Source organism: Micrasema longulum, unplaced genomic scaffold, assembly GCF_059751315.1.
Source record: "Micrasema longulum isolate JH-2025_06_02 unplaced genomic scaffold, ASM5975131v1 h1tg000747l, whole genome shotgun sequence".
Lineage (NCBI taxonomy): Eukaryota > Metazoa > Arthropoda > Insecta > Trichoptera > Brachycentridae > Micrasema > Micrasema longulum.
Genome location: NW_028277941.1, coordinates 1,369,348 through 1,391,732, shown reverse-complemented (window position 1 = coordinate 1,391,732; position 22,385 = coordinate 1,369,348). Strand labels below are relative to the sequence as shown.

General features: G+C 32.3%; 3 long non-coding RNA genes across 4 annotated transcripts in view; 2 read left to right on the top strand and 1 right to left on the bottom strand.

The window, feature by feature from the left end:
- The window catches only part of LOC148279197 (uncharacterized), a 169,722-nt gene that overhangs the window by 79,291 nt on the left and 68,046 nt on the right, over nt 1-22,385 (top strand). The window contains exon 2 of one of the 2 annotated variants that reach the window (XR_015822951.1): nt 18,273-18,347. The exons of the other annotated variant lie outside the window; for it this stretch is intronic. This is a non-coding gene — a long non-coding RNA (uncharacterized LOC148279197). The remainder of the gene's footprint in view (nt 1-18,272; nt 18,348-22,385) is intronic. 2 annotated transcript variants of the gene reach the window in all.
- Nucleotides 708-22,182, bottom strand: LOC148279199 (uncharacterized). The gene is made up of 2 exons (XR_015822955.1): nt 22,125-22,182; nt 708-920 (listed from the first exon to the last, which is right to left on the bottom strand). It is a non-coding gene; the product is annotated as an uncharacterized LOC148279199 (long non-coding RNA).
- On the top strand, nt 3,293-8,638 carry LOC148279200 (uncharacterized). The gene is made up of 4 exons (XR_015822959.1): nt 3,293-3,508; nt 6,671-6,932; nt 8,301-8,413; nt 8,513-8,638. It is a non-coding gene; the product is annotated as an uncharacterized LOC148279200 (long non-coding RNA).

Genomic DNA, 22,385 nt, shown 5'->3' with positions numbered 1-22,385 from the left:
GAGGTACGGACGAGTTATTTATTAAAATATTTGTGCTAGAGCGTGAGGACCATAAATAGTTAATTTCGTATTTATAGGACCCCACGAAAACAGCGTTTTTCAAAAATATATAATCGACTGTTTTAAGGTTTCTTCAAATTAAACATAGAAATTGGACTTCTTTTTTTTAAAGAAATGAGTACATACTTCACTACTCATTGCGGCATTCTAGCCTGCTGTGTAGCGTTTGGATATCGCATATTTGTTAGTTATTATTATGTACGTATAAACGAGTGTCGGCCTCGTGATGAAGTGGTCAGCGCGTTTGCCTACCATTCAACAGATCTCGGATTCGATTCCCGACATGTTTGACATAAAATATTTATTTACAAATGTATTTTTACATTAGAATATTTCATAGTCCCTGGACTGGAACCCGAAGCGTAAAGTTGATCATCTTACCTTCATTTAACAAAAAAGAAATCAAAATACGCTGCGAGTGACGTACAATGCTGTGCCCTATAAGGTGCCGAAAGTTGATAATGTAAATAAATTAAACAAATTAGTACTTTGGTATGAAATATTATTAAATTACGTACAAAATAATATACGTAATTAATTCAAATATAATATATACCTACGTAAAATTATGAATACAGGAACAGGTTGTTGGAATGTTAGAAAATAATGGAAGATAAACATTTTAAAGTTATCAAGAAAACTACTAAGGACAACAATCATTTATTGGGCATCAAAAAATAACATAAATATTCCCACAGGATAGAATTTCGGATATGAATTCTGAACGAGTGAGGACCATAGCAGCAGTGACCGATGGGCATTTTACATGTGGAAGTTGTTTTTAACTTATTCAAAATCATTTTGGCTCGGAAGAAGGCTCACCAACATTCTCGGCTAACTATGATGACGAGGAGATCACTCTGTAAAACAAAAGAAGATATATTTATATTCAACGGTGCGACGATTGAGTAAAGAGTAAATGTATTTTTAAAATGATTGTTTTCTTTGGTCACTCCCCTTACCTCGTTCACCACTCCCCAACCCACACCACCCCCACTCCACCCTCACCCCATGACTCGAGTCTTGGTTTAATAACAACAATAATAGAGGTTTATTTTTTATCCGCCTTCGGAGCAATGTGACTCGAATATGAATTATGATCCGTTGAGCGCAATCTAAGGGACTCACACTATTAAAATCGCGTGAGAATAAATATGTTTAAAAAAATATTTGGTAAACTTTAAATTCTATTACTTAAATTAATATAACTCCAATTAGGAAAAAAAATATTTGTAAATTGCAAATATGACAGGAACCGGGAACCATTTCTCTTTCAAACCGCAACAAAGTCTTTTCAAATCTTAACGGCGACAAAATATAAAGTAAGCAAACACCTCGAATCAGCAGATTTGAGTTAATACGGGAAGATCCTGAAATAAATCATACAAACATGGACCTTTTGCATTATTTGTGAGCAACAGATACGATAGGTGGCCCCGGAACGGCCTCTGTCTGAAAAAAAATAAATTTTATTATGTCAGCTAAATCTCCTGCCGATGAACTTTGCGAAAATATCTATAGCGGAAAATTAGTATACCTAATTATAAATGATTTAAAAAAAATAATGAATCATAACCATATGATTCATTAAGTGATTCACCAAGATGGCATTGCCCATTGTATGCATATCACAGAGTACGCTTTCTTCCAGTGATATTTTATTAGCAGATCAACTCCAACTAACAACTACCAGGTACCAGCACCGACCACTGAAACCGGCCACGATCCTCCAGCACTAGTCACCGGCAACAGCTACCGTAACAGACCGCCAGAACTGCCCACTGACCGGATGCCACCACCACTATACAGCTATTAGCCGCCGGCCACCGAGAGCGGTCTCTGGCAATGGCTATCGTAGCCAGCAGCCAGCAGCCACGCAGCCAGCGCAGAACCTACTCAGCGGGATGTATGTACAGACGGGGTGGACGTTCATGACGTGGCCGGAATAGGGTGCTGGCGTGGTGGAAACTCCCCGCTCCCGCGTCTCACACCCGATGGCCCCGCGCCGTTAGTGCTGATCATGCTGCTTTAATTCGTGAGATCGATATTTCGGTTTATATTTTTTTTTTTGTTGCTACATCTTTTTTATATAATTCCTCTGTACGTGTGATGTCACCGAACTCCTCCTAAACGGCTTAACTGATTTACGTGTGGATTTCAGATAAATATAGATCTTTGCGCTGTACGTGTTTGTAAAATCTCCAATCTAATGTGTAAAAAAAGAAGTTAGAAACATAAATGTTTTATTCATCAATCTACCAGGGTTGCATTCGAGGAGAACGCATTTACAAAAAAATAGAAAGATGTTGTTTTTTTGTGTATGAAAAAAAGTTTGTTTTTGAATGTTTATAAACAACATTTGCTTTTTATGGATTCCAATCAGATTCTTTTCGTATATTCCTTATAATTTCTTCCAATTTATTTATTTTTACTAGATGGTAATACTAAAAAAATATTTAATTTAATACATTTTTAAAAATCATATTCCTACATAAGTACACCACTCTGTTGGTGAGAAGACCGAAGTTTGACGTTTGCAAAAAGAATGTCATATTTGAAAAAAAAAAAATATTATGTTTTGGAATTCAACCGTAAACAAGTACCTAGGTACCTACTGAAATTCAATATTAAGAATTTTTAGTTTTGGAATTTAATCACAAACAAGTACCTAGGTACCTACTTATCAAATTAAAGACTTTTCCAAGCTAATAGCAGGCAAGCTAACATTCGGGTAGGACAACGTCTGTTGGGTCCGCTAGTAATTATCTATAATTCGTGTTTATAATTATAAAAGCATTTACTAGAAATAATATGATTGGTTACGTTATCGTTCTCGTATTTTACTTGAATAGTTATTTTTAATTGTTATACTGTACTAAAATATGTGATAATTATTTAAATTGTAATAAAATGACATTTGTTTTATTTGGATTGTTATTTGAAATTTAAATGTTGAACGTATTACATTTTTTCGTTGTTAATTATTATGTTCGCAAACAAAAGAAGTGTTGGACGGCCACAGAAAAGATGGGTCGATGACATCGTTTCTATTGCCGGTAAAATATGTATGATAAAAGCGGGTGATAGGAAGAATTAGAGAGCTTTGGAAGAGGCATTTATCCAACAATGGAGAGAATAAGGCATAAGAAGAAGAAGAAGAAGAAATAATATGGCTTAACACGGGCATTGCATAAAAATCCATTGAATGTGTTAACTAATGAAATTTGAAATAAAAAAATTAGAAAATTTAAAAAACGAGCCCGCCGAAAAACAAAAAATTCATTTGTCACACAAAACAGAAAATAAAGGCAGTGGGAACAAGTTACTGCAAAAATAGTCATTCACATAATTTATTTATTACTTTATACTTTGTGGCGATGCTTTTTCATAAATAAATAAAAAACTATTCTAAAAATGATTTTTTCTCCATGAATGATTCCATGAAAACGTGAGTATTTTACTGAATCCTACGCATTTTCAATAAACAATATTTTGAGTTTGTCCAAATTTTTGTAGACAAAGACTGGATTCAACTCCCTGGGAAGCTGTTAACATTAACATATTACAACAGAGATGAAGTTACACAGTGTGTAAAGAGGCCACTTAAACCAGCCAATGGCAGGTCATGAGCCCTGTAGATGCCTAGACTTCTTTATTACCTTCTCTGAAATGTTCTTCATCTCTGTTGTAATATGTTAGCATTTTCAATAACCATACAAGGACTCAGAAGTGATCAAAAGTAAAAGTTAACAGTTTAATTATAAAAAGTAATGCAATACATGTAAAAACAAGTCAAACCAATAAAAAGGAAAATATTATCATTATAAAGATTTTGGATGAAAAAACAATGTCAAAAAAAATGTGCACAATTCGATTATACATAATTTAGGAAAGTTAATACAAAAAAAATAATCACCAAACTATAAAGATCTTTTGCATATAATATATTCGTGAATATTGGCGCTCCAATTTTTGTCGAAATTCAACCGGGCAGCGTCGCTACACGATCGCATTCCTTCCGTGCGCCACGCCATAAACGTAGACCCCGTCGAGATATATACATATGTACGTGTAGCGCTATGGACAATGACTATAGACGAGGAACTCAGGTTGCTGCCATGGCCTGTGGGCCACACGCAATATAAGAACAACCCCCCTTTACAACTCCAACTGATTCATTGTTTGCGTTTTTAAAAGCTTTTCCCCGCACTATGCATAGGACTGCCAGCTTTCAAAAGAGGCAGGCCCGGAGATATCCGGAAAATTGCTATTTTTATAAGTTGTGATCCCGTGGCTAATGTCGTAGACTCACGGATCAAAAGTCCGAGGTTGGTATCCCGCTCTATCAAAACTTAGTTCCCATATTCAGTAATTTACTACTCGTTGAAAATGACCACTGAAATTAAAATAATGTCATGGAAAATACAATAAGTTAATCATGAAAACGCAAAGTTTTCTTCAAAATAAAATTTAATATCAGTTTTAAGAAGAATAATTTACTTACCTCATTTAAATTGAATAAGTATTACATATTAAAAACAACTTAAACAGTTGTGTCTCGACCAGATTTATTTTAAAACCATATTTTTCTATGGGTATGTGATTTTACGACATCTTTTCTTGTTTTGGTTTTTTCAAAAACATAATTTTACCAATATTCACCATTCTGCCCATATTTGAACATCTATATTCATTCAATTATTTTATCTGTTCATGTTTGTGAAGTTAAAGATCTGAAACCTTTATTTATGCGGGTGAGATTCATCTAATTAAATTATTTTACTTACATACATGTTGCACAGTGTGTAAAGTGGCCACTTAAACCAGCCAATGACAGGCCATAATTCCTCTAGATTCCTAGACTTCTAGTTACCTTCTCTAAAATGTTATTCATTTCTGTTGTAATATGTTTAAATTAACAGCTCCCCAGGGAGTTGAATCCAGTCTATAAAATTTTGAACAAACTCAAAATTTTGTTCATCTTTACAATTAAATACCCTAGATCCGGAGATATATTAATTTTGTTAACCCGTAGCCAGAAAACCACATTTTAAACACGTCAAACCCGGAGAGCTCAGTTCTAAGTATGCATGATGACCCTTGATTTCATTATATATTTGAGTTAGTCGATGTGGTACCGGAAAGCGACTTTTGTAATTTGTTCATACGTAACACGATGCGTATTTATTTATAAAGTTATTATTATATTCACAAAACAATACTTTTTTAACTACACCCGTTGTTGGTATGTAGCCAAAGATCAATCGGAGATATTTTAGTAGAAATAATACCTACGATGAGTTTATAATATTACAGATTTTAATTTAGACAAATTTGTATTTTTTTATTATTACAATTAATTCGGCTTCTGATTTTACTTTCAAATAAATCTGAAGATCATAATAATAGTATGAGAATTAGTATACTTTTATCATTCAAATGTTTCAAATAATATTTTATGGTTTTGTTTCTTTATGTAGTCTTAAAGTACTTTTTTATTTTAATACTAACTATTATTACTTACATACTCGTATAACTTGTAAATAGTTGCCTGTGTATAAATTTATAAATTTTGTGTTTTAATTTTAAAATTTTTATTGTTATATTTTCTCAATTTTTTAAATTGTTTAATTTTTCATTTATTTTATTATTTTGTTTTGCATTTTTTGTTTCTTTTTTATGTTATTTTGTAAACTTACTAAACACAAGAACAAGACTCTTTTTTGACAAGTTCAACCTTAAGTGTTTCATTTTTTTACTGAATGTATTGTTTATTTATGCTAATAAAGGTTTTTATTTTTAAAAAGTTAATTTTTTATATGTAATTAAGTCATTAATTACTTACACATTTTTTTTCTAAAATATTTTCCAAATGCAGACGTGTCTAACCTCCCCGAAACATTCTGGCAACATATTAAACAATGAAAAATACTTTATGATGATGTGTGTATATCGAGCTTATGAATGTAAGTCACAGGGAAAAGAATATTTTAGTATGATATAAATAGTGTTGATGGCATAATCTATACTAGAATTAATCTTATCATTCTATGTCTCATATTCCTGTTACTGTCCATAATATATAGTATTCAAAAAGTCTTTTGTATTATTTCTTCCAGTATTAGCTTTCATTTGCTTCCTACTTTCTCAGAAATTTGAGGTTGGTAAACTAAAAAAAAATTATGATAGAATGGTTAATAAGAAAAATAAAAGTACAAGTCAAAAAGTTCAAAAAGTGAATCGAAAAGTTTGAAAGACATATTGACAATAAGTTTAAAGTTTACTGATTATAAACATAATTTTCAAACAACTAACTTTACACAAATATAATAAATATATTTCGCCGATACGGTTTAATTAACAGAATGCTATGTTTTTTTAAAGCTATGAATAGTTTCAAAAATTTCAAGATAAATAATTAAGTTAAAAAGTCTTTGTCAAAAAAACTCTGTTTTACATATTTCTCTGTCCAATATGAGCATAACCAAATTATTTGTACCTTTATTCATAACAAGGAAATACCCAATAAATAATCATTACCATCCCAAAATCCTTATCCAAACCTAATGGTGCATAGGGCACTTGATCGTATCTTTATTGTCTGTTACAGGAAGGTGAGGTTATTAGTCTTACGTCCCAGGTATCAGTCCAGTGAAAATGAAATATTGCATTGCATAACTACCTTCAAAGCAAATATTTCATGTCCGCCCTCGCAGAAATGTAACCCAGGACCTTAAGCATGGTAGCCATCGAGTCGAAAACGCTCATCTAGGATTTTTGTTCTACTTCACAGACAGATCTGTTATGATTAATAATAAATAAATTAAATGCCTCAAATTTTTACTGAGCGTAACTTGGAAGATTAACTGCTGGTTCGTAGACATATCTTTATTAAGTTCACTAACTTCGGCAAACGAATTGAGAGGAGCTTCTAATTTGACAATCAATGACTTATCAAGCAGCAATAGAGTGAATTTGTAATGAAATGAAGGAAATCTTTGTGTTTTGTCTAAATGGTGTTGTTATTTTCCAATGAAATAAATAAAATTTTAATTTTTATATTTTTTAACTTGATGTTTTTTTTGTAGAACTCCATATTATTGAAAACGCCCTTTAAAGGCAAAACAATGGGGAAACACACTACAAGTACCGATAAAAATATGTGAAAAGGATTTTTTAAATTTTATTCAATTTTCAAAATCAAAATGGACATTATTGGGAAATATTTTCTAACATAACTTTTAAATAAAACCGTTAAAAGATATGTCTCCTCAAAAACGCGACATGTTTGACCTAGACAACTGTGACGTGAATATTTGTGAAGGTGTTCTATTCAAATTTAAACGGTCATAAAGTTGCAAATTTAACCGAATTGTAACGTATTAGAAGCTTGGCCAATACAATGACCCGTTTTCGCGAGAATTTAATATTTTATATTTAAAAATATTTTTTAAGCTACTAGTATTACAAATTTTTAATTTTTTGGCTCGACAGTATTTTAGAGACATTTATTGACTAAAATTTGTAAAAAAAATTCGTGATTTTTCCCTTTGATCCAAATTTTTGTTTTTATGTTTGAAAAATAAATCAACGGTAAATTACTTAAAAGTAGACTCAAATCAGTAAATATTCGATTTTAATACTAACACTAGCACAATAAATTAAGATTTTACTCAAGAACAGTGACTTCGTTATTTTTTCAAAACTCTAATGATGATGATAGCGGTACTTGCACAAGTAAATATTTGTATAGCTGAATACAATGGCAGCGTGAAATTGTTGAGATGCAATCAGAGGCAGTTATCCCGAATCGGTCGCAAGTAACAACAATGCTTGTGATTAGATGCAAATGAGAGCAGAGAGGAGCGTCTCCACTTTGCACTGTTATGCCAATTCATGTAACCGTTCTGTTAGTAAATAATATATGTTGTATTTTTACTTTATTTTATTTTTTTATTTTATTTTTGCACCACAACAGGCCAGGAGGCCCAATTACAGAGGTGAATTACATCACAGAACACCCAGGCTTGAGAAAAATCACATTTAATTTTTGTGTTCTCACCGGGAATCGAACCCGGAACCTTCCGTCTGTGAGTCAAGCGTCTTGACCACTACACCACGGAGGCCGCCAAGTGATGATTGTGAAAGTAATAAGAGACATATTTATTTGGTAGTTCCAAAACTCTTTAATGTTCCAAAAATAAACATACTTAAGTGACTTTTCTTTATGTGTCCTTTAGAAGAAGAAGAAATGTTGTAAAATGTGCGCATTGTTAAAAATGCAGTTCTAAGTGTGTAATAGAACCAGGACCCTAGACGAGTGCTTTTGACGCGATGGATAAAATAGTCTCAGGTACAAATCCTAAAAAAGAACATCAAGTGGAAATAATTCCGCCAAATAGTGTAGTGGTTCGATGTCTATCACGATTGACGTGAACTTTTTATTTTTAAGGTGGTTTTACGCTTATCCCTAGACGGGCAACTGAAGCGTTAGACTGATGACCTTACTTTCCCGAATCAGATGATCGAGACATGCTGCATTTACTGTGGCAATGCAGTGTCCTATGCACTATCAAATTCTAGTAAGGGTTTGGTGATGACGATAATTTTAGTTTATTAGTTTTTTAGTTTAAAAAACATTGTAATTCTTAATTTCTTCTGTTTACAATAATTTGTAACACAGAAGGTTAATTTTTATAATTAATTAATTCAGTGATAAGTTTGAAATGTGATCAGTTAATAAGTTACCGTTGAAATATTATTCATGTATTTTTTCAAATTCATTTTAATTAAATTAAAAAAAAAAACAATTTGCCTATCATTAATGTACAAAAACGTGATATGCGTAAGAAATCAGGCGTTCTGTTCAAAATCATCTATCAAATTATTTAGGCCTGTCATGTTTCTCTTCGCTTATATTGTGGATTAATACATCAAATACTTTTTCGTTTTTGTTTATGCTTTATATTGCATTTAACTTTATTATACACTGATTTTTGAATTATGATCTTTCAAGTTTTGTAAAATTATTGTAGTTAATAAACTACAATAATTTTAATGATGTAATAACTTATATTTCCAATGGGCATCTTCAGACTGAAGATGCCCATTAGAGGGTGAAAGCGCTAATTGGTCAAAATAAATAAGTGGAAGTGTACCAAGTATTTTTAAATTAATAACTTTTATGGAAATATAAGTTATTACATCATTACAATGGAATTCCATCAAGAATTGTCAATAAATAATTTAAATGAAATACAATAATTTTATTTAATAGATTGATAATTTATAGATTTTATTTAATAGATTGAATTCGTTGACATGCGAATAAATCAAAATTAAAGGCTGTGCCTGAACATCACACAATATGTGAGACTGGGCAACAGCGAGGGCTGTCAAAACGACATAAAATAAAACATTTAGAGAGGTCACTCTTTTCCACGCAAACTGCCTCTGAATTAATTGGTTGCGTTTTTTATCTCTAAACCTTTTAATTGTATATTATTCTTACAAATGTATACTCAGTGAAAAATAATAAATTATATACGTAACGCAACGTAAAGTTTGCTACAAAAATAAATATTTGTATTATCCGCATAGCACTTCAACATTCTTTGATCTTTAGTGTAAAGTAGATAATGGTCCGAGTACTGAACCTTGAGGTACTCCAGTAGACGTTTGAAAGTTGAGTGATCTTTTACCCTATAACACTACTGCATATTATCATTCATGAAGATATGAACTTAACTACATTTGTGCTTGATCACGGATACTATAAATTTTCTCCATGCGTTCAAGCTAAATATTATGGTCTACACTGTCATACTCATGTCTAAAAAAGCCAACAACTCCAGCTGACCAGAGTCTACCGCCGTTATAATGTCAAACAGTACTCTTGTCTCTCCCGTCTCTATGAAATCAAAACGTCGGTATGCCGATTGCCTTACTGAAAATAGAGAGTTCTGCTCGGTATATACCATGTCACCATAATTCCCATATCCGCACCCAGTGGTGTATATGGCACTGTATTAGTGAACCAAATTCAGCTTATCTCGATTATGTCTTAAATGAAAGTAATTAATCAGTCTTGCGCTTTGGGTATCAATCTAAGGACAGCTAAACATTTTATAACAATACTTCGTGTTGACCTTGCCAGACATCAAGCTCCGTACAAAAACGCGCCAACCACTACTCTCCAAGGAACCAATCATTGCCTACCATTCGATTTCTTGTTTTAGGATTTTTACCTAAGTATAGCCGTTGAGTCTAAAACACTCGTCAGGGTTCGCGTTTTATTTCATACACAGAACTGCACTCTACATCCGCTCGGTCACAGATAATACGGTATGTACCTAAATTGACTTCACCAAAGATTGCGTGTTTATGTTCGTGATATTGGGGACATACTCAAATAAAATACTAAAATTAAATTTACTAAAATTTAATATAATAAACAATGAAAAAAGATACAAAAAATATCTACTTTACTCGTACGAGTGATTCAAATTCTACAATAAGTTAACCGTAGAAGTAAATAAATAGAAATCTTTTTAGCATTTGCGATGGATTTTTTCTAATGCTCTTGATTAATTTTGGTAAAATACGTTATGTTGAATACTTTTTATATTACTCATTAAGATATATACGAAATTAGTAAAGCATTATTAAAAATGATCATTTTTTACCAAATAAAAATCGTCAAGTACGATACAGAAAGCACGGTATTTATAATAATTATTTTAGCGATTGTATGAATACATAATTGAGTAGAATCATATTTTTCACAGTCCTCGTATTTAATGAAAAGCTTTAGTCCCTGAACGTGTTTCCATAATCCGGGGCTTTGTATTAAATACAACATGACAATTTCAATAAACCGAGATAGTATTACGACACGGAACTCATATCCAATTAACCCCTTAATTCGATGGCGAAACAAGGCGCGGAGTACCGCTTGTTCAAATATCACCCAGTACGTAGTAATCACTAACCACCCCAGTAGAGCCGGGTACGGAGTAGCTAGGAGCTTCCCTTACCTCGCCTCCACAGGCTGCCTCAATCATGATTAGCCCTCTACTATTCGTGGTCGCTAACCGAAAAATTAACTCCATTGACAGCGTCTCCCATATTATTTGTATATTACATTACCCGAATACAATTTGCGTGGATACGTCACTACCACGATGTCTGCTTGTTGTTATAGGTGTGGCGGTTTTGTGCGTCGGATTTAGCTAAGGTCGCCATTGTCGTGATTTAATCAAATAAACAACTCACGGATTTATGGCTGTTGAAAATCTTGAATTCTATTTAGCGACTGACAATTAGTTACCTCCCTAGAATGAACATGTTTGTACTTCTTACTTTGTTTCATGTTATGGTTTATGATTCTGATTTTAGTATTGGCTGGATATATTGCTTTAGAAATTATTATTTTATTTTATTTTGTAATAAATATTAACATTCTTATGATCCGCCTAAAATATTTATATCTTGGAACCATTTTCAAAGAGTTGTAAATACAACAATGTTTTGAGCATGTCAAAATGCTCGCAGACTGGCTGGATTTCCTCCCTAGGGAGTTGCAAGAGAAAGAAAAAACATTTTTGAGAGGGAAATATGAAAGTCTAGGCATTTACAGGGCTTATGACGTGTCATTGACTGGTTTAAGTGGCCACTTCTCTCTTTTACCTGGCAAAAGTTAACAGATGAAAGAGTTGAGGAAATGTGAATATTTAAACATAGGCAGTATGGTGAATGTTACCATTTAAACCAGCCAATGACATGTCATAAGCCCTGTTAATGCCTAGACTTCCATAATCCCTGCTCAAAACGGTTTTCTCTCTTTGTTGCGACAAATTTAAATAGAGTTTTAAATAACTCACGGTTTAAAAATACCTTGGAACTTTGAACCTTGAGTCCGCAACACTAACCACGGGACCACAACCCGATTCGATGTTTTTCAACACTTAAAAATTCGCATTGTTTCAATCAAATTGCTCCAATGTAAAACACAGTTAATATTATTAATATTTATAATGCAATAATATGTACATAAATATTTTAAAATTTGTTGTCTTTGTTTTTTCATCAATTTCTAATATAGTTTTAATAATAAGTAAAAACTTGGTGTGTTGCGAAGGCCTATCAAATGGAATATACTTTGAAATGTACAAGTATAATATGTTTAATAAGAGAAAAAAAACACCTTGTAATATCTACACTTAATCGTTTAAAGGCGTTCACTCAAAGGGAATACGATACGCAAATAATAATGATTTATTAAAAAACATTATTTCATCTACTACAGTTTTTGTAATAGATTTCTCTAGATTATGATGTGTAGTCTGCCTAATTAGGTACAACTCATTTTAAGTCAGACTTGTTTATGTGTAGAGCAAAAATGGAAGGTACTATTACTTTCTTTATAAATCAAACGCATAGAGATACTTCAAATAACTTATAACGAACCACTGCACTGTTGTATTTCGGTAGACAGATGGCAGAAGGGGACTGTCTGTAATTTTAAAAATTGTTCAGGAGAACTGATATAAGCCTTCTGATTCAATCTACAAACTAAAATATTTTATTGTTTGGTCCAGTTTTTAATAATTAATTACCTTTCAAAATATTGCTGTCATTTTTATGTTTATATGTATACTCTGAAATATTTTTAACTTAAAAAATAAAAAACCGAAAAATTACGAACGGTTCTTTTTTACCATCTGACTGCCGATTTGTTTCTAAATCTTAATAAGTATTTTTCAATGCTTTTTAATTTCATCCTAATATAACTTTTGTGTAATTTAGACTAATATGTTTGAAATAAAGAGAGAGTGGAAAAAAAAATAAAATTAGCACACTATATGAAAAATACTATGACAGTATAAATGCCTACATAAATTACAATATTTGAGTTTGTCCAAAGGTTTGCAGATAAAATACTGGATTTCACCCCCTCGAAAGTCATTAAGATTGACAAATTACAACAGGGATAAAGAATACCTTAAATAAGGGAATATGGAAATCTAGGCATTTACAGGGCTTATGACCTGTCATTGGCTGGTTTAAGTGGCTACTTTACACACTGTGTACCATTTACCATTTTGCCTATGTTTGAACATCCATATTTCTTTCATTCTTCCATTTTTTGATTTTAGTGAAGTTAAAATGTTGAAACCTTTATTGTTGTGAAGGGATTCATGTGACTGAATTATTTCACATACTGGGCAACGCCTGAAAACCAACTTTAATAAAATTAATAAATGGAAAAATTAAGGAAATATAGATATTCAAACATAGGCAAAATGGTGAATGTTACACAGTGTGTAATGTGGCCACTTAAAACAGCTAATGACAGGTCATAAGCCCTGTAAATGCCTAGACTTCCATATTACCTTCTTTAAGGTATTCTCTAGCCCTGTTGTAATTTGTTAAGCCTACGTCAATATTTGAGATTATTCTAATCGAGTTGAAAATGTAGTGGTAATATTATCTTGTTTCACGAAATAAAAAGACGAATTAAATGTATAAAAATATTTTTTTTTAATTTTTTTAAATTTATTTCAACAGAGAGGGAAAAGAGGGGGAAAAAGGGGGCAGAATGGTGAATGTTACACAGTGTGTAAAGTGGCCACTTAAACCAGCCAATGACATCTCATAAGCCCTGTAAATCCCTAGACTTCCATATCCCCTTCTCAAAAATTTTCCCTCTCTGTTGAAATAAATTTAAATATGAATAACTCCCTAGGGAGGAAATCCAGCCAGTCTGCAAGCATTTGGACATAATCAAACATTGTATGAAAATCTGTTTAAAAATCAGAATAATGTGATCTAATGTTGCATTCGAACAATTGGTTAAACATTAATTGGGGGAAGCAAAGGAGGAAAGGGGACATTTAAAGCACACAAAGGGTAGAATAGCGTAGTTTAAAGCAGGTGTTACAGTATTTACTAATAATAGGTGGTTGTGCGCTGTGGTTCTTTATTTGTTATTTAAATAGTTTGTGCAAATAAACGTTAAGGGTATTTGTAATCATTTTTGGCAAGTTATTTTACGATTATTGAATAAAATAATTTTATATTATTTATTTAATAATGTTTAGTTTGTTCGTATTAAAGTATTAGGGTTCACGAAGATTTCCTAAATTAATTATTCTCTTCATATCTAATAATACTTTTCTTGTTATGTTCTTAATCAATTTATAATACGTAAGACGCAGCATTAATAAACCGATTGCAGCTTTTTTTGTTAACATTTTACAGAAAGATGATTAATCTTAAGTGCAGGAGTCCCTAACTAGTCGGTTGTGATGCATATTTTTATAGTGATTGATTAAATAGGTACTTGTACGAATTACAAACAATGTACCGCTCGACAACCGTACCTTCCTGTAGCAGATGTTCGAGATTCGCTGCATTCGATTTTAAAAGACAGTGACTTATACACCATGAGTGTTTGATCATCATGAATTATGCTTTATAACATATTCGTAGCTTATGATTTCGCATTTATAATATCGTTGAAAATTTTTATTGTTACATGTAAATTGCAAACATAGGTAACATTAGGTAGATTTTATTTTCTGGAACAGACCCTTTATTAAATATTTGCTGCGATTATTGATTCACGATGACTAGATGTGTGAACTTTTAAGGTTTCAAACTTGATTTATTAATCGCTAATTACGAAATATAATTGAATTATTGAAACATCTAGTCAGTCACCTTCTACATATAGTAGGTATAACAAAGCGAGTGTGTTCAATTTAACCCCTTTTCAAAATCAACTATCCGTTCATAATTAAGCTCAACACGAGCGTCCCTAGAATGGGGTACTCCCCAACCCCGTAACTGGCAGCGTGCAACCATGTGTGATTGAGCCTAGGTGTGTTCCCCACAATTGGCAAGATACTGATATTCGCCCGCCAAAGGAAAATCAACTTTATTTGACATCTCCCCAAACGCGAATTTCGTCCGAAGTACAAGCGTCATCTAACCCCTTTGCGACCGTGGTGTATAGCTCTAAAATATCCCAAATAGGGGTGCTAAATGCCCACAGAGGTTCTCCCTAACTAACCCTTAAATACTAGGAGTTTTTGGTGGCTATATTGTTGTGTGCAAAGCATTGTTTGGTCGCGGGGGTTGCGCACCCCTCACCTCCTCTCACCGATACCGCTTCGCGGGGGTGTCGGGATAAAGGGATGCGCGACAGTCATGTCAGATTAGGGATAGAGTGTTTGGAATGTATTTCGTTTTTAATTAAGTTTTTATCGAATGTGAGTGCATGCAGATTTCAGCATACTTATAGCCCCAGTGTATTAAGTGCTCTCGTAAAATACCTTATTAATTTTACAATACACCAACACACTTACAATAAAGATACAAAAATATCTTTACTTACTAAAAAATCACCTTTATTTAATGAAAAAATGCACTTTATCCCTACGACGCAAACCCTAATTACATCAGGGGTAAATTTCATTTCATAACACTTAGATTTATAAGGAAAACTACATTATTAAACCAAATTATTTTTAACTTACTAGTAATCGATTCCCGAACTTCGTTATCATAAGCCAGTTAGTATCAACATCATAGAGGTCACTTTTGGGCATTAGCATTCCTAAATGAATTTCGGCCTGTCTCCAGGCGAATAAAAAATACAGTTCTCTGCGGGAATTAGAACCCGAAACCTCGAAGGGTGTTTTCGACTCGATGGTTACTCTCAGGTTTAAATCCTGAATAATGCAATAGAGGGGAGGGGGGAAATTTGGCCTCGTAGTGCAGTGATTTCCGTATTCGCCTACCATGTTTAAAGTCCCGGGTTCGATTTCTGTCAGGAAGTATTCGTTTTTATAGTGGTTCAATACTGCAATATTTCACCGTCCTATCACCTTGATAAGCTGCATTCGGTGGTTCAAAACAGCGATCTGTATTGGGAATGATATGATGAATCGAAATGAGGAAGTTCGGAGGTTTTTTATTACTTTTTTGTCAATAGACTTTTAAACTAAGTTAAAAATTATTTTATTTAATTTTTTTGTTTCGTATTATCGGCGTTTTGATTTTTAAAGTTTTTTATATCCAATTTGCTGTAGAGCTGAACTTCTTCATTGCTCCTAGACCAACATGGATATACCCAAATGTTTCTTGTCAAAGTATTTCCCTTATCGTATGGTAATTATCTTATCGCGGGGTAATTACTACGAGTACAACCGGGTTACTTCGAAATCAGCACTTGCGAACTACCCACTAAAACACTTTTTTTATCCTTCTCCCTAAATGTTACAAAAAGACAAGTCATACATTCAAATTGCCATAATATGATTGCATTAAATCACTACTCGCTTATTTGTAGAATTCGTGGAGGATTATACAATTATGAGTTTTCAGTGAGGAACACAAAAATGTTGATTTCGAAGTTACCTAGATGTATCTGTCAATAAGTTTTTTTTCGATTATTTATCTGAAATTGACTTTTTTAAAGATTGAACGCGGCAATTTTATTTTTTATGATAAATACCAACAACCTTATTTGAAAATGTAGTGAGAGAAAAATCAATAATCATAAATTTAATATAACCTACCTTACTTGACCCATACGAATGAACTGTACGAAAACAATGTCAGAATGACTAAAATACTTGACGCGAATTGAAACGTTCATAAAATTTCATTGAGAAACATCCACAGAAGACTACGATGACATGACAGAAATTAAATATGTTGACACACACAAATATAATAATACTAGACAACAACAACACTATCACATAAAAAAGCAAGAACAAATGAACGTTGTTATGCAGAAAGCAGCTAGCCATATAATAGTGAACCTGAGATAATAGGACATTTGTGAAAACAGTGAATCAAATCTTCACAACAATTGGAAAGTTTTTGACTTTGACATATGATAAACAATTAAAACATGACTTTTTTTAAAATTTTAAACAAGTATCCAATTACGTATTTGACCAGTTAAGGTAGTTGTTTTAAAGTACCGTAAGATTTTTCTAGAGCTGTGGGTGTTTTCTGCAAATTGAGATATGCCGTTTTTGAGATGAGCCCTATTTTTAGAAGTAGATTATTACAGTTTTTTGTATGAAAGCGGCTTGGCTGTTTTTAGCAGAACATAGAATTGACCTTCTTGTACCAAATAACACTAATATCTCATTTTTTCAAAATTGTGGACTGGCTGCTTTCTACATAACAACGTTCAAATGCGGGATAGTTAAAAGTACTTTACAATTTACTTAAACACTGACTTTCCTTACTACTTGAGAAATTATATTCGAGAGAAATTAAAAATCTACGTTAAAAAGTACACAATGACTGCACTTACCAGGGGGGACATAACATGACTTGACTTTCAATTTCACTTTACTTTCACTTCTTTGACTCAACGGGTTTTAAAAATTATAAATAATAAACAAAAAAAAAGTTACCAGATATTTTTGAGGTCTTTAAATGAAACTGGTCTTTACAGTTTATTTTTAGAGCTATTAATTGTAGAAGTATGAGAAATATATTTAATAATTACGTTTTTTTCATTCATACTATTCCTTGTTCAACGAAGGAATGTGTTATTTGTTTAAGCTACGCGTATTGTATTTGTAGCTGTCGTGAGCGAAATTAAGGTTATTGTTTGCATGTGCTGGGAATTTCAAATAGTATTAGTGTTTTGAAATTATTTTGACCAGTAGCGTTTTTTTTAACCCGGTTGCTGTCCTGTGGTAGTGTTGAATACTCATAATACACTAAATACATAATTAAAGTCCAATATAAGAAAATACTTTTTTTATGTTTATCAGAACCTATCGGTGGGTCCAGTCTAGACGTTATTTATATACGGATTTATTTAGTCCATTTAACAACAGTAAATACAATTCTTCTTTATTTGTATATATATATTTATACAGGTACAATTGAAATAAAATACAGCTTAAGAAAAATAAAACTAGGACATTTTTAATAATAACTACCTCAAGACAAGATTTAGTCTATTTTAGTGATTGCTTAAATCTAGAAAGACTTACACCAAAAAAAGCTCAGATCCTGTCTTTAGTGTACAGTGTGACACATTAAAAAAAATGTTCAGTGATTTTTTTTATTTATTGTGGTTAATAGGCTATTAACTAATCCAAAATTTCGTATTTTTAATTTTTATGTATCGTATTATCAGCGCAATGATTTTTAAATGTTTTGTATTTCAGACATTAGTCTACGTAAGACGTCTCGAGTTGTCTTCTACTTCTTCTCGATCAGTTTTGCCGATTGGTCTGTTGACGGTAAGTAAACCGGAAATTCCTCACAGCTCTCTAAACATTGATTGATTTATATGAACTAGTGACGTCGTTTAAAGTAATTGGCTTTATAGGAATATTTTTTTTCGTCCATTTTCAAGAAACTTTGCTGTGTAATTTATTACTCTTATTTTTAAGAAAACATTTTTTAAATCCAATTTCCGGTAGGACTGAAGTTCCTCATTGTTTATAAGAAAATATTTTATTTTTGTCTGTTAGAATTATTTTCATGTCTATTATTAGATTTTTTTTCAAATATTTTTTTTTACATATTTATGCTATAATGTGAACAGAATCTATTTGTCTAGTGATAATGACAGAAACAGTTTAAAAGCGTTCTAACGCGCATACATAAAGTAATCATATCAAAGATTTTAAAGGACTGTATAGTCCTATATAACTAAAAAAGGTTAAAATTATAGATTTCAAATCGAAATTAATAGGTACACTGATAACATTTGATTTTTTTAGTATGGTGGGGGAAGATCTTGAAACGAAGATTTTAACTTTCACTCTTAATAAAAACAGATATTTAAAATCAGGAAAAAAAGGAAAATAATCGTGTTTATAAAAAAAGGGTGGACGATTTCGTTTCAATATACTGTTCTTGCCTCGTCTAAAAAATGTCTCCCCTCGTCCTCATCTCCGGCTGTCTTACTCCATTTTTTGATGCACAAGGTTGTGATGTTCATCTTCACACAATCCGACTATCTCAATTTAAGTCTTCCTTTAACTAGTGTGTCTTCGCATAGGTTTTATATATATGATTGTTGATTTTCTTCTATCCAATATACGTGTTTTAATTCTTTACAACACAAAAATATGATTAATTGGTCCCGTAGGCAAAGGGTTAAAGAACTGGATAACATTATTATTAATTAATTTTATTACTTATTTGTTAACAGTTTTTTCAGTAAGCATTGCAACCCCATTTGCAGCGTTTAAGTATGTAAAGATACATGGGCAGTGAACCTGTTCCCGATTCTGGGCGATAAATCATCCTCGCTGAATGACTCCCTTGCTAGTATACAGTTTAGTAGTTTGTTAAATGCCTGGTGACAAATGACTGCGCATATGTCAAGCCAAATAATTATATTCAGCATCAGAAAAATCGCGGAGCGCGAATGGTTGACTGTGGGCAGAATTGTAGGAAACGGGAACTTGTCCGACAGATGGAACGAGCTTCAAGGATTCGATGGTTTTCATTTGTCTATTTCCTGATATAAAAATTATTTTGTTTCATAAATCAAGCGCGTGTGCAATGTACCCTCATGAAAATATTTTAAATTACATTTCGACGCCGGAAAGAAAAAAGTTACCAGCGATATGTAGCAAATTTACGGAAGATTCAATTAAAGATTATTATTTTTTAATCAATAAATAATCTCGTACTTTAATTTTTTTTTTAATTTTGTAGGAAACATGCCAAAACAATACGCATGCATGAGATTTTTGATCAAAATAAAAATAAAAAAAAACTTTAATGGATCTCTCGTAAAGTTGCTGCATATCGCTTGGTAACTTTTTTTCCTTTCCAGCGTCGATATTAAAAGGAAACACACACACATTGATTTAATCTCATCTTGATTTCAATAGTTTTTTCTTTAAATATAAATGCACTTCAAAAAACAATAAATAATGGTACATAAAGAGTTCTCCATGCAAATGCATCTGAACCTCAATTGATTGTTTTTTGTTGTACCCTATTAAAATATAGGTTTTTTGTATAAAAGTAAATTTACATCAATATATTACAACAGAGACGAAGAATAGTTTTGAGATGGGAATATGAAAGTCAAGGCATTAATTATCTGGTATAAGTAGCCACTTTGCACACTGTGTAACATTTACCAAAATGTTATCCAACTCTGTTGTAATATGTCATTATTGATGACGCCCTAGGGGTGAAATCCAATTATGTTTACAATCATTTGGACAAACTTAAAATATTGAAAAATTATAATATAATCACTCATACTTTGCTGTTCCTTGTCTCGCAATCTGTTAGGTGTACATATTGTACATGTTTATCATTGCTTTTTGTCTCTGAAAAATTGTTTCCAAAATATTCATTTATTCGTTTTGACCAGATTCTTTTCTCGTTCTTAGTTTAAAAGAAAGCTAATGCCAGATTGACGACATTTTTGAAAATCAAGTAAAATGTAAAAAAGATATTTACGAATATTCTAACTTTTTTATTATGTGCCTTTTAAATATAATTTATGTAATATGGTACAATCATTAACAACAGAAAAGGAAAGTCAAAGCTTATTCAGAATTTATTAATCCCTCGTATTTATTATTGTGTCGAAACGATAAAAACTTTTATTACTAGTACAAATGTCGTGCTTTTGAATTGCGGAATACTCCGACTCAACAGTTGATGCTTTGTAGTACCGCCCACAGCTTTTGTTCAACAATGCGAATATGTTCGGTACTATTTTCAGTGTTCAATGAAACTAAATTACGAGACAAAGCGTGAAGGAGTTATGGATGATTTATAAAAAAGTCATTTTAGTTTGCTTCAATTTCAGTTGGAAACTTTTCAGTTCTACTGAATTTCTTAATGTTTTTAGATCTTTATTTTTTTAACAACTTGCGGCTTTCATAAAGTGATGACTTATAAATATAGTTATAGTCGGATAATTTATATAGCACCATTTTTGTGAAAATCGTCTCAAGGGCATTTGTCTCATGTGCGGCTTAGGGTTTCGGGTTCCATCCCCGGTGAAATCAAAATAAATAAGCCAAATTTATTTTTTCTCAAGCCTTAGACGTTCAGTATTTTAATTCAACACCGTAATTAGCTTTTCGGTTTATTGTAATGTAATGTATTTATTTAGATATTTGCAAAAAAAATAAACAACTAGTTATAACTGACATTATATGTACAAAAATAATTACATTATACTATATGACAAGTTATTAAATTCAGACGCATTATGTTTCCTTAATTTTTTTTGTATTTTCCATTCTTCATTTGATTTGATTAATAGTGCAACTTTGTATGCGTCATCTCCCTGTTTCTGCAAGGGTTGTGGTATAGGATTATTGATAAGTTTTCTAAAATATTATTTTTTAGTAGGCAAGATATTGTTTTTTTGTTTGATTATTTACTTCGCAGCGTTAACGTCAAGAAGCGGAGGTTCACTACTCTATACAGTTTTGAAGTGACCTGCAAACGCTTCCGCAATATCTGCACCCCGAACAGTTCGATCGCCCCATGTCATGATGTCAACATTCCCGCCGTTTGCCTTTTGAGATTTGATAAAATTCAAAAATAATTTGTATTTTCGAGAATATTGTTTTTCATGCTGGAAATAAATGACCCGTACGCTGATCGAATGTCACGTTTAACGCTAGATCTTAATCTACTACACATTTTAAAATCATTCTGACAGCCCGTAGCTTTCCATCTATTATGGTAGAAATGCTTAACTTAAATATCTCTAATAATAGCCCCAGAAAACCATTTTGGATATCGCCTTCTTCCAGTTGTCTGAGACCTTCGAGGAAAACAAGAATCAAGTACTTCTTCAACAATACAATAAAAGTTTTGCACCGCCTTATTTACATCCAATGTGTCGTATACCTCATTCCAGTCAATACTGGCCATTAAAAAGCACAGCTGGTCGAAATTGCCATATGCCCTGATGACAGTTGTCACCGGAATTTGCTGCTTCCGTTCTTTTATTCCGTATTATTTCAACGGGCCTCTGATAAAGCATTTTGGAAAACAAACATAGAATCATTCGTACTTACTTCTATCACTTGACTCTCGTTCCCCGTTTTCATAACGATGAACGTGGTCCGATTCTACTTGGTCCGATGTACCCTCAGAGAGAGATCTCAATGTCCCGAACTTTAACTTTTCCGTTACTTTTTCCACCTTTAAAAAAAAATACGGAGAAATTTCACAGCGACCAAATTCTATAACTGTCAAAATGTCACTCGACGTCACTGTTGTGGTGGTACAAATAAATTAGCATAATGTATTTTTAAAATGCAACTTTTCTATGTTCG